Source organism: Rhinatrema bivittatum, chromosome 2 (genome assembly GCF_901001135.1).
Source record: "Rhinatrema bivittatum chromosome 2, aRhiBiv1.1, whole genome shotgun sequence".
NCBI classification, from domain to species: Eukaryota; Metazoa; Chordata; class Amphibia; order Gymnophiona; family Rhinatrematidae; genus Rhinatrema; species Rhinatrema bivittatum.
The window spans coordinates 384,123,602-384,137,338 of NC_042616.1; positions in this window are offsets into that span (position 1 = coordinate 384,123,602).

Here is a 13,737-nt window from a genome sequence, read left to right on the forward strand (position 1 = left end):
TGCCCATTCTTATTCTTGGGCCCATGAATGCAAGGAATTAGAGTCATTTGTTGTAGATTGGGCATTTGTTTTAAACAAATGCATATCCCTAATAATTAGACCGCAGTTCCAGCATAGGCTGGTCAAGGTGGAAAAAAGTATTCACTAAGCACAACAAATCCTTAGGAAAATCCCAACTGGGTCTAAAAACTCTTAGGGGCCGATTTTAAATGTTACACACGCAGAGTACATTTGTGCGGGCTACCTGGCACGCACAAATGTACACACAATTTTATAACATGCTCGCGTTGCCGCAATCATGTTATAAAATCCAGGGTCGGCGCTTGCAAGGGGGTGCACACTTGCGTACCTTGTGCGCGCCAAGCCCAAGGGGAGCCCCGACGGCTTTCCCTGTTCCATCCAATGCCACTCTGAAATCGGAGCGGCCTTGGAGGGAACCTTTTTTTCGATCCCCCCCACCTTTCCCTCCCTTCACTATCTAACCCACCCGCCAGCCCTAACTAAATCCCTCCCCTACCTTTTTTTGAGGAGTTACGCCTGCCCAAGGCTGCCGGCTGCCAGCACGCTATGTCCCAGCTGTGCCGAAGCACTCGGGACCGCCCCTGGACCACATTCACACCCCCTGGCCACGCCCCCGGCCCTCCCATTTTGGAAAGCCCCGGGACATACGCTCGTCCCGGGGCTTGCGCGTGCCGCCGAGCCTATGCAAAATAGGCTCGGCACATGCAGGGGTAGGTTTTCAGGGGTTACGCGCATATCTTACACGTGAAACCCTTTGAAAATCTACCCCTTAACTACGGTATTATCCAACTTAAAAAATTTCAAATCTCTTGAGTTCTTTTTCTCAAAAGCCTCAATACTTCTCTTCACCCATGCTGTTCACCAGTCGCCTGGACTAAAATATCCTTTGATATAGCCCTTCCCTTTGGAGTGATCAATCTTTCCAAAATTCTTCTCAAAAGCAATAGTACTCCTTCAAGTCAATGGACCCCCAGGGATGAGACCAAGACTCTTCAGAGCTCCTCTCCTCCCCCACCCCTCTCTCCTCTCTCCTCAATCGCCTTACCACTCAAAAGTAAGCTTCCCCATGGGGATATTTCTAACTCACACAAGCCTTCCCCCCAAAAGGTAGGGTTATGACAAAGGGAGGAATATTAGATATCAAAAGCCCCTTCCCATTCACCATTGCTTAAAAATACTGGGGATAATATTAGTGACTGGCAAAGCCCCATCATACACTGATAAATTTCCAGAAAAAATAAAAATATAAACTGAAAACAAAGGTCCCTGTGTATAAGGAGCCTGACCTGAGCTATACAGACTCAGAGTCCTTCCTCCAGCCCTTGGGAGGCAATTATTTTAATTTGCTGAATCAAATCTTTTTGCTAGAAATATTTCTAAGCCCTGAATTTGGGTGAATTGAGTCCTTAAGCAATATATATCCCTTTTCCTTGTTCATGTACACATAAACACATTTACTACAACTGAATAGCAACAGAATTTGGCTAACTGTGTTTTGCTATGGTTGTTGAATTTTCTGTTCTATTTTCTTCTGTATGTGGCACTTGAAAAGTTGACACTATAAATGTTAACTTGAATATATGACGCTATAAATATGACAATAGAATCTTCAGTCCTAGTAAACAAAGTTAAATCAATAAGGTGGAATATTACATTCTACAAGCACACAGTGAAGAAAATTATCCTTCTCCCCACATCATCCCTGACCAAGATCTTACATTATATTGCTTGAAACATTTGTGTGACATATAGAAAGTTGAAATACACCCGATGCCAACTTACATCTTCGGTTGAGGCAGTTCACATTACTCTGCATATTCTAGTGGAGAATCTGAAATTAAATGCCAACAGATTTAATAGGCCCTAGCCAGCATCTCCTGTGATGTTTTATTTTGATTTTTTAAGGAGAATCAGGAAAAAATGTATGTGCAGAGCAAGATATGTTTAAAAAAAAACAAAAACCTCCCATTCTAACTGTGTATTCAATGCTTATGCTACTGTGCAAACTGATATATTCTGGAGCTTGATTATAAGGAAACATGATGGCAGGAAAAAATCATATGGCCCATCCATCCTAGTCTAGTCTGCCCATCCATCCAATTGATACAGTCCTTACAAATCTCATCACTCTCTCAGAGATACTTTCTATTTATCCCATGCTTTCTATTTATCCCATACTTTCTATTTATCCCATGCTTTCTTGAATTCAGGTACTGTTTTTGTCCCCATCACCTCCAAAAAGAGGCTGTTCCAGGTTTCCTACTCTCTCTCTAAAAAATGTTTTCCTAACATTACTCCTGAGTCTACCCCCTTTCACTCTCATCCCATGACCCCTCATTACAGAGCCTCCTTTCTGTTGAGCAAGGCTCACCACCTACACATGGAAACCTTTGAGATTTGAATGTGTCTATCATGTCTCCCTTATCTCACCTTTCCTCCAGGAAAGGTGAGATCTTTAAGTCTATCCCCATTCCCCATATGCTTTAGAAAGAAGACTGCTGACTATTTTAGGAGTCAGGCATCTCTCTACTTGTTTTGTTTCATTTCTCTAAGATGTTCAAAGTATGTTTCCAAACAATGCCAGCAATGCATTCAAGAGTCTCCTCTTGACAAGTCCTAGGTACCGTGGTAAAGATACTAGTGATATGGATGTTTGATAATGATAATTATGATAATGATAATGAAGAAAATTAAAAAAAAACCTCAAGGGATTGTCAGTGTCACGTAGATGTCAATATTCAAAGCCTCGGGCTCTATTATTAGGCTGTAAAGAAAACTAGGGAAGGAGATCCCATATGTAAAAGGTGAGAGTTGCTTATCGTATGAATTTGGGACTGATGTGGTTTGATAAAGTAAAGATATAGAGACTTTGAGCTACAGGATAACCTGTTCCATAGACTCCACCAGTCTCCCAGGTCTACCCGCTCCTTATGCCGCATACGCGGACATTTTTTCTAAACAAAAGGCCGAAATACTGCCACCGCATCGATCCTTCGACTGCACCATCAATCTTCTCCCAGGGACAGAGCCCCCTCGCGGACGCACCTATGCCCTTTCTCCAGCCGAGACGCAGGCCATGAGAGAATATATTGAGGAAAATCTGAAGAGAGGATTTATCCGGAAATCCCAGTACCCCGCAGGAGTGGGGTTCTTCTTCGTAGCCAAGAAGGATGGGAGTCTGTGTCCATGCATTGATTATAGGGCCTGAATGCTATAACTGTCAAGGACCGATATCCGCTACCCCTCATTTTGGAACTCTTCGACCGCTTGCAAGGAGCACAAATCTTCTCCAAGCTTGACCTCCGGGGAGCTTACAACTTGATCCGCATCAAAGAGGGCGATGAGTGGAAGACGGCCTTCAATACCCGAGACGGCCACTATGAATATTTGGTAATGCCGTTCGGGCTCTGCAATGCCCCTGCAGTGTTTCAGAACACTATGAATGAAATACTATGCGACCTCTTGTACCGATGTATGGTCGTATACCTGGATGACATACTGATATTTTCAGATACCCTGTCCGCTCACCGCCAGCATGTCATCCAGGTACTACAGCGTCTTAGAGAACACAAATTGTACGCGAAGCTGGAAAAGTGCCTTTTCAAACAAGAATCCCTTCCCTTCCTGGGATATATAGTCTCTAAAGAAGGATTTCGCATGGACCCACAGAAACTGAAGGCCATTCGGGAATGGCCTCAGTTAGCCAAATTGGCAACAAATTCCACTACTTCTCTACGAGCTCCTGTGAGTGCCGTTCCTGGTGTGACGCTATCGGATACTTTGGACTCTGGACCCTGCCTGGTACCCGCTCTTCGGGGGTCAGTGTGCACACCCTACAGGGACCTGGTCTCCTGGCTTCCCCCGCTCCTTGGGCTAGCCTTGTGCCTTCCAGTAAGTCTTATCCTGTTGCTCCCTGCTCATCGGGGCCGCTGCTGGGAACACCTTCATCTCTTGGGAGTTCTACCTCCATGCTTTCCCGCTTCTTGGGGAGATGACTACTTTCATCCCTGGGACTGCCTGCACTTCCCCGCTTCTCGGGGTAGCACCTACATTTACCCTTGGAACTTTTGGTGTTTCGCCGCTCCTTGGGGCAGTACCCGTGACTTTGCTACCAGGCATCCTTGGTGCCTCCCGCTCCTCGGGACCATCCTATGTCATTCGCTGGAGTCCTGACTCAGGCTTCCCTGCTCTGCGGGTTGGCTTACATCATCGCACCAAGTACCTCCTTCCCTGTGCAGCTATGCCCCTTGGGGCTGCACCTCCGTAAGATCTCCACGTCCTGTGTCGTACTCCCCACTTCGCGGGTCTGCCTAGCGCCATCTCCTCTGGAGGCCTCTGCTCAGGTACTGACCTCCAGCCTGTCCCACATACTGAGGGACTCTCTTCCTTCTGTGTCTCGACCCCGCTCCTCGGGACCACTCCAGACTCTCTCAAGAATTGTCTACTGTGCCAGACCTCGCCTCCCGATGGTGTAACAAGGTGCACCTCAGGCCAAGGGCCCACATACCCACAAACTGTTACAATGATTCCTTAATCTTACAGATCCTTCATACAGTTTTGGTTGGAAATCATTACCAATGTTTAGACCAAAACTCTCTTAAGGTAATTAGACATATTAATTTTATTCCGCTGTTTCCCCCTTTTCCCTATAGATTATGCAGTATTGCGGTATTGTAATTTGATTACCAAATTATGCCTGTTACGACTATGGTTGCTATGCAGCTGCCTCACCACCAGAGGTCCCTCACGAGCATGCTCTCTTGGCTGGCCCACTCTGGTCTACTTATCTGCTCCATGACCTGGGCTTCCTATATAACCCTGCCTAGCCAATAACTCAGGGCTTCGGCATCGAGCTCGTTTGGGCTCCCTGCTCTAGCCTGCTATTGTCCTGCCTTCGGGCTTGTGTTCTGACTCCTTGCTTGCCTTTGGGCTTGTGTCCTGCCTTCCCTGCCTTGCTGTCTTTGGACATTGTGTCACGCCTCCTTGCTTGCTGCCTTCGAGCTTTTGTGTTTTATGTTCAGTGTTAATGCTGTCCTGGTTTGTCTATCTATTCATTAGGGATGTGAATCGTGTCCTCGATCGTCTTAACGATCGATTTCGGCTGGGAGGGGGAGGGAATCGTATTGTTGCCGTTTGGGGGGGTAAAATATCGTGAAAAATCGTGAAAAATCTAAAAATCTAAAAATCGCAAAACCGGCACATTAAAACCCCCTAAAACCCACCCCCGACCCTTTAAATTAAATCCCCCACCCTCCCGAACCCCCCCCAAATGAGTTAAATAACCTGCGGGTCCAGCGGCGGTCCGGAACGGCAGCGGTCCGGAACGGGCTCCTGCTCCTGAATCTTGTTGTCTTCAGCCGGCGCCATTTTCCAAAATGGCGCCGAAAAATGGCGGCGGCCATAGACGAACACGATTGGACGGCAAGAGGTCCTTCCGGACCCCCGCTGGACTTTTGGCAAGTCTCGTGGGGGTCAGGAGGCCCCCCACAAGCTGGCCAAAAGTTCCTGGAGGTCCAGCGGGGGTCAGGGAGCGATTTCCCGCCGCAAATCGTTTTCGTACGGAAAATGGCGCCGGCAGGAGATCGACTGCAGGAGGTCGTTCAGCGAGGGTTCCGGCGCCTCGCTGAACGACCTCCTGCAGTCGATCTCCTGCCGGCGCCATTTTCCGTACGAAAACGATTCGCGGCGGGAAATCGCTCCCTGACCCCCGCTGGACCTCCAGGAACTTTTGGCCAGCTTGTGGGGGGCCTCCTGACCCCCACGAGACTTGCCAAAAGTCCAGCAGGGGTCCGGAAGGACCTCCTGCCGTCCAATCGTGTTCGTCTATGGCCGCCGCCATTTTTCGGCGCCATTTTGGAAAATGGCGCCGGCTGAAGACAACAAGATTCAGGAGCAGGAGCCCGTTCCGGACCGCTGCCGTTCCGGACCGCCGCTGGACCCACAGGTTATTTAACTCATTTGGGGGGGGTTCGGGAGGGTGGGGGATTTAATTTAAAGGGTCGGGGGTGGGTTTTAGGGGGTTTTAGTGTGCCGGCTCACGATTCTAACGATTTATAACGATAAATCGTTAGAATCTCTATTGTATTGTGTTCCATAACGGTTTAAGACGATATTAAAATTATCGGACGATAATTTTAATCGTCCTAAAACGATTCACATCCCTACTATTCATTGTCAGTCTTGCTTCCCCGGGTTCTCCCACTCCAGTTCACACTTACCTATACACTATCCTGATTCCACCCATACCTGCACCCAGTTCCAGTGTTCAGACCACGCTTACCTACATTCACATCCACACTTACCCCCATGCTGTTCCAATGTTTCCTGAAGCTCACACTTACCCCCACGCACCCTGTTCCAGAGACTCCTTTCCAGCCAGCACCCAGTTCCACAGGTTCCAGCCAGCACCAGACTCCTTTCCAGCCAGCAGCCAGCACCCAGCTCCACAGATTCCAGCCAGTACCCAGCTCTACAGGTTCCAGCCAGCACCCAGCTCTACAGGTTCCAGCCAGCACCCAGCTCTACACACTCCTGCCTGCACTAGATTCCTCTGCAGCCATTATCAGAGGCTCTACTGCAACTCCTGTTTCTCTTTATCCTGAGTCACTCCTGCAGGTGGTGTTTACTACACCTGGTGATTGCCCAGTCATAACAGCATACCAAAGCCATCCACCTCCAGAGAGAGAGAGACAGGACTATGTACCCATTCACTTCTGAGTCTCCACGGTTGTTTACCTGTGCTTCTTGCCAAACCCTGAACTATCCAAGTTATCAAAACTGTCTAGCCTGTCCGCTTTCAGATCAGGAATCCTGGGCATGCAATAACTGTCAAAGAAAGAATGTTTCAGGCTACCAAGAATGTTTAAATTATGACACTCCTAGACCAGGATGGTGGAAATGCTCCTGTATCCCTAGCCTATTACCCCAGGCAAACCTTGCCCCCATTGCACAGCTACCAGACCAGCTGTTTCACAAAAACCATCAGCCTGTTCAATTAGCCTGTGTTCTGCTCCTGGCCAAACTAAGAATGTAGTTACTATTGGCAGTTTGTGGATAAAGAATCCTAGCACATCTTCTCATGAAACCTTGCAGAAAACCTCTCACAAAAAAATCAAGTTATCTCCCAGAAAGCCCTCGAACTCACCTGGTCAGGAATACTCCTGTGACTTCCATGCCAGGGCCTCAGAAACAAGATTCTCTAAAGCAGAGAGAACTAATCAAGCCAAGCAGAGCTCTGCCTCCCACAGCTGCAGGTCAGTCACGACTAACGAGCTGTTTCCCAAGACGTTCCAGAGCTGCCTGTGCTTTCACTAATCTGCAAACCCATACATCAGAACCAGGGAATCATGATCAGGGGTTTGAGAGTCTGTCTCTATTCACCAAGTCCTCAGGAGTCCAGTCTTTATCCGCCTTCCACACTATCATAACTACTCCTACAACTTGTGAACAATCAACAACAGACTTCAAGATCCTACCATTTGAGCCTGCTTCATCACCCCAGGAAGGGGCTGAATTTTCTGCATTATCCCAGGAGGGGTTTGAGCCTGCCTTGTCACCCAGGAGGGGTTTGGGAATGTTCTGCCACCCTGGGAAGGAGTTGAATTAGTCACGTCACCCCAGGAGGGTTTTGAGCCTGCCCTGCTGCCCCTGGAGGGGATTGAGCCTGCCCTGCCACCCCAGGAGGGGTTTAAGCCTGCCCTGCTGCATTCCTTGCATACTGACATTGCCTTCATACAGGAGATTCATCTCACAATGAGCGAATGCCTCAAATTACAGCAACAATGGGTGGGACAAGTTTACTTTAGTATAGCATTCCATAAAAAAAGGGGCACAGTAATTCTGATAAATAAGCACCTGGGAGTGCAGGTTATACATCAATTGGCTGACCCGGAAGGTCGTTGGAACCTCTTACAAATTAACATCCCTTCAGAAACTTTTACCCTTCTCAATCTATATGCACCTAACATCGATTTTCTGGAATTTTTTCACAACATATTTGCTCAGCTTCTCACCATTGAATCTTCTCCTTGTAAAATAGGTGGTGATTTCAATCAACCTCTGGACCCCTTTCTGGACAAAAAAAGATCTGCGCGAACCACAATATCAAAATCTACCACAGCTTTGCAACATCTGCGCTCTAATTTTGGGCTTTCAGATCCTTGGAGATTACTACACCCCATGGACAAAGACTTCACTTTTTACTCCTTTCCTCATTCTTCATATTCTAGGATTGACTTTTTTCTTACCTCTCACTCAATTATCCAAAAAATTTCAGATGCCAGCATCTACCCGATCTTAAACTCTGACCATACTGCGGTTACTCTTACATGTTCTCTACAAGCGGCAATTCCAATGAATCAACAATGGCGCTTTAATTCCACTCTACTGGCAGAATCTGATTTTACAGACTTTCTTCAGACAAAAATCTCTGAGTACTTCCAATTCAAATATACTGCAGATGTCTCTGGCCCCACCATTTGGGCGGCTTTCAAGGCCAGTATTAGAGGCAAAGTAATTGGCTATTCCAACCGCAATAAAAAAAAAAACAAAAAGCTGCTTTGAACTCCTTACAACAGGAAATCTCCTCTCTGGAACATGCGCATATCCTCAATCCTACATCTACATTACTTCAGACGCTCCTTAAAGCATGTTACCATTATAACCAACTGCTTAGCTTGCAAGTTAAAGTTGGTATTTTCTGGACTCAAGCATTGTATTATGCAGAGAATAATAAATGTGGTCACCTATTATCTTCATATTTAAAAAAAAAAAAAAAAGGCTGAAAAGAAGATTGTTAAAATCATATCTCCGACTCAACGCCCACTGACATCAATTGTGGATATCCTCCAAGCCTTCAGAAACTTTTAGGCCTCACTATATCAATCAGAAAATGTGGCATCATCTGACATGATACACACGTTTTTATCTACATTGTCACATCCTGAGCTGTCTGAGTCGCAATGGACATTACTGGACACACCTTTTACAGAAGAAGAAAAAGAAGCATTCCAAGAATTGAAGAATGCCAATATAGAAGGGCCCTATCTGCATCATCCAGGCTCAATACAGCCCTTCATGCTAGAAGTGGATGCCTCCACTTTAGGCATAATGGCAGTCTTGAACCAATACTCGCCAGAAGGAGTACTTTGTGTTTGTTCCTTCTTCTCAAAGACATTTTCGCCTGCAGAGCATAACTATGGCATTGAGGATCAAGAACTGTCAGCTGTGAAACTAGCTCTTGAGGAATGGCATCACCTACTCGAAAGAGCCCAACACCATGTTATAATCTACATGGATCACAAAAACCTTGAACACCTCTATCAGCTCAGCAGCTAAATGCAAGACAGGCTCGTTGGTCTTAGTTTTTTGCTTGCTTCAACTTCGAACTGTGAAATCACCCAGCACTCAAAAACCAAAGGACAATTGCCCTCTTTCACTCCTTCCAGACCAAGGATGCCCCATAAACTTTCAGACACATCATGAATTCTGCTAAGATGCTCCTGGTTGCCATGGTAACCGTCCCTTCAGGGAAGATGGTTGTACCTTCTAGACTACATGAGAAAGTGTTGAAATGGGCCTATGATTCCCATGTCACAGGTCACCCTGGATGGGCACAAACCCTTGAAAATGATTCAGCAACACTACTGGTGACCCCAATTAAAGCAAGAGATCAAGGCCTAACTTGACTCATGTCTTACCTGTGCCCAGCAGAAAACACTGCATAGCTGATCCTGGGGGCTGTTATAGCCATTACCAGCCCCCAGGGAACTCTGGACTCACCTGTCTATGGTTTTTATTGTGGACTTCCATATCTCAGATACTGCCACCATGATCTGGGTGGTCATGGTCAGCACCAGAATTGGCGTGCTTTTCACCCTCCATGTTTTCCAGTTGCATAGAGTGCCCAAGCACATATTGTCAGATAGAGGGGTGCAATTTACCATACAATATTGATGCTCTCTCTGCAAGAAGTTTGGCATCATGCATGGACAAGCAGAGTGTACCAATCATAACCTTAAGACATTCTTCTGCTTCTTCTTCAATGAATGCCAGGATAATTGGGCCACTCTTCTATCCTGGGCTGAATTCTCTCCTAACACTCATATTAATGCAGCTACTGTATCTTTCCCTTTCCAATTGGTCTATGGGAAACAACCTCTGCCCCCTCTGCCATTACCCATAATAGTGCCTTCTCTAGCAACTCAACTTTCCACCCAGGAATTGCATGAACTATGGGAATGGACCAAACACCTGATTCATAAAACTGCTGATAAGACCAAGAAAACTGTGGATGCCCAAAGAAGACCAGCTACTCAGTTTAAAGTTGGGGAAAAAGTATGGCTGAGTACAAAGCATATACTCCTGTGAGTGCCTTCAATGTGCCTCGCTCCATGATATGTTGGACCTTTCTCTGTGCTCCAGCAGTTAGGACCAGTCACCTACCAATTGAAATTAATACCTACACTTATGATATATAATGTATTTCATGTGTCACTACTCAATCCACTTGTACTCTCCTGACCCTCTAGGGTACTACCTGAACCACAGGATGTAACTGTTGATGGAGGGATGATATATAAAGTCAAGGAGATCTTTGATTCTCACCATAATGGCAAAAAGATTGATTATCTCATCTCTTGAAAGAACTATGGTCCAGAAGAAAACTCCTGGGAGCCTGCCTCCAACATCTTGGCTTGTAATCTGATAAGTGACTTTCATCAATGTCACCCAAGGAAACTCAGAGCCTCAGGGAGGGGGCTTACGGGGGGAAATGTTGCATCCGGCATTCGCAGGCTAACCCCACGAACTTCCACCCTCACCTCTCAAGCCGGGTCCCAGTCATGGTTAAACACCCTCTTGGCTGGATGCTGCCTCTCTCCTCAGCAGGCCCCACTTCTCTTTATGGCAACATGCCTCCATCTTGTCTCACGACCGTATGCTGCTGATTTCCTGCCACTGCACTTCTCCTTATGCGCGTGGCCAATGCTGCCAAATTTAAAGAGCCTGTGGTGGGAAAAGTACCGCGGCACAGATTGATGACCTCAGGCTCTTAGGCATATAAAAGAGCCTCCAGACCCTCATTTCCTTGCCTCAGCAATAGGTCTCCCTACTCCATACTACTGCATGTTTCTCCAGCATCCTGTCTCTTGATCCAGCATTCCTACTTTCAATTCCTGTGTCCTTGTCTTCAGTTTTTCAGTCCAGCATACTTGTCTTCAGTTCTTCAACCCAGCATCCTTGTCTTCTGTCCTTCAGTTCTTCAGCATCTGCCTCGTTGCCTGCCTGTTCTTCTCCTCGTCTTTTTGCCTTGACTATCTATCCCACCATTCCCTTTAGAATGATACCCGGTATTGACCGTGGCCTGCCTCTGTATATGCTTGATCTCTACCTGCCTGCCACTGGATACACCTAACCTTTGCCTACTCTGATCCAGTCATCTTGACGGATCTCTCTCCCAACAGCAGAGGCTCCCACCTAAGACCTGTCAGCCCCAGCACCCAAAGTCTCAACCCAAGGGGAACATGGGCTGATAAAGGCAAAGATCCAGCTGGGCCTCTGCCTTGTCCAGGTCTGCCTGCTGACAGTGGAGACCTGCAGGACTTCTCCCTGAAGATTGTATAAAACCTGCTTTGGCCTAAGGGGCCACAAACACAAAAAACTGTCCTTTCTATTAAATCTAACAGGGGAATAATAATAATTTGGATTTTTATCCCACCTTTCAAATGATGCTCAAAGCATCTTACAGTAACAATAAATCCCAAGTCCAACCAGTTTACAATCTAAGTGGGTACCTGAGGCAGCAGAAGATACCATGGCTTGCCCATGATCACAAAGAATATTGGGTGGGAAGGGGATGGACTGGAAGTTGAACCCCAGTTTCCCTGGTTCGCAGCCTATTGCACTAACCACTAGGCCACTCCTCCTTTATGCACAAGCTATTTTTACCTATAATATTGTGGAGAGGAATGCAGGAAGGAAATGAAAAAATGACAGGAGGGAGGGGCTGGATTAGGAACCATGCTAACTCTTTTGTGCTCCTCCAGTCCTCTCCAAGCTCACCCCCTCCTTGCCTTTTCTCTGCACAGGACAGGAAAAGAGAGAGAGGGCAAAACAACAAGATAGTGGACTGAATTAGGAAGCAGAATAGCTCTTCCCTGCTCTGATCTTTTCAGGAAAGTTCCTAAATTAGAGTACACAGGACTTCTAAACAGAATGTATTGGCCCGTGCCTGGAATCTCACTCAGCAGAAAACAGTTGCTCTGTAACTTGATAAAGCTCCTCTCCTTCCACTGATGGGGCAAAAGTATATTGGCTAGCCAGTGCCATATTGATTGTTCCAGGCCTGGACCTTAAGGGGGTGCTTTCGGCCACATTGGACCACCAAGGCTCAAAAGGTAATGGCTAGGAGGGTTGGGGAGTGGGCTAGGGTGGAGGCAGGGGTCGAGCTCCAAGGAGAGGTTTGCAAAATAGGTGAGAGGCTTGGAGGAGAAGGTGGGGCCTCGCCTGGGGTCATGCACTTGTAAAACCTTTTTTTTTTTTTTCAATTCTTTATTTATTGATATTTTCATATAACATTAAAGAAAAAGAAACAATTTCCATTCCAGTAATATTTCCATTTGTTAACACAAGTATAAATACTAACAAGAGAACAAAATTAAGGATAATGATCCTAATAAGAAAGACCTATTAAAAGTCTCTCTTATAACATAACATATCATTACATATCTAAAGTATGAAAAATATAACGGTAACATTATAATAGAAATTTGAGGCTGAATTATTAAGGACCCTAAAGAAAAATAGAGACATTAATCAGTAAAATAAATCCATATATGTGTATTACATATTCAACTGGCTTAAACTTTTATATGTCCATCTACAGCTATTCCCCAATTGGTAGCTCATTTAAAGGAGAAAACTCCGCAATCGGTAATTCTAGTAAGGCATCAGGTTTCTGGGCGTCTACAAATTGTTTCATCTGCTGAATTTGATAGAAAACATAGGTGTTTTCGCCCTTCCTAATTTCACATCTACAGGGATACCTTAAAAAGAAAGAAAAACCTAAAGAAACAATTTGTTGACGCATGGCCAAAAATTCTCTCAGTCTCGTTCTGGTAATCGGAGCTAAGTCCGGATATAATTTTACCACTTGCCCATAAAACATCGTAGGAAATTTTTTAAAATAAATCTTCATTACACTATTTATATCCTGAGATATTATGAATGATACAATTAGTGTATTTCGGTGCATGACATCTAAATTTGAGTCTTCTAAAAAATTTGTTAAATTCACAGGAACTTGGGATTTTTGAGAAAGGAAATAACAAGAGTTAATTGAAGGAATATCTTCCTCTTTGTATAATAATACTTCTCTAAAATATCTTTTTAGAAAAATATATGGAATCTCACCCAGGACCTGAGGAAAATTTACCATTCTCAAATTTAGGTGTTGCACACGATTCTCCAATAATTCAAGGCATCTAGAGTTAGCGATCTGATCTTTAATTAGAGAGACATTGACTTTCTGTAAGGATAATATATTCCTTTCATTTTCATTCGTTTTTTGTATAATATGAGTATTCTGAGACTGAACATTAGATAATTGTCCTTGGAAATCAGAAGTCACATTGTCGATCTTCCCTTCCAACCTGGCCACTACCAAACTTAAACTATTTACCGCTTCCAATATCTTTTCCAGTGTTACCTGTCCCACCA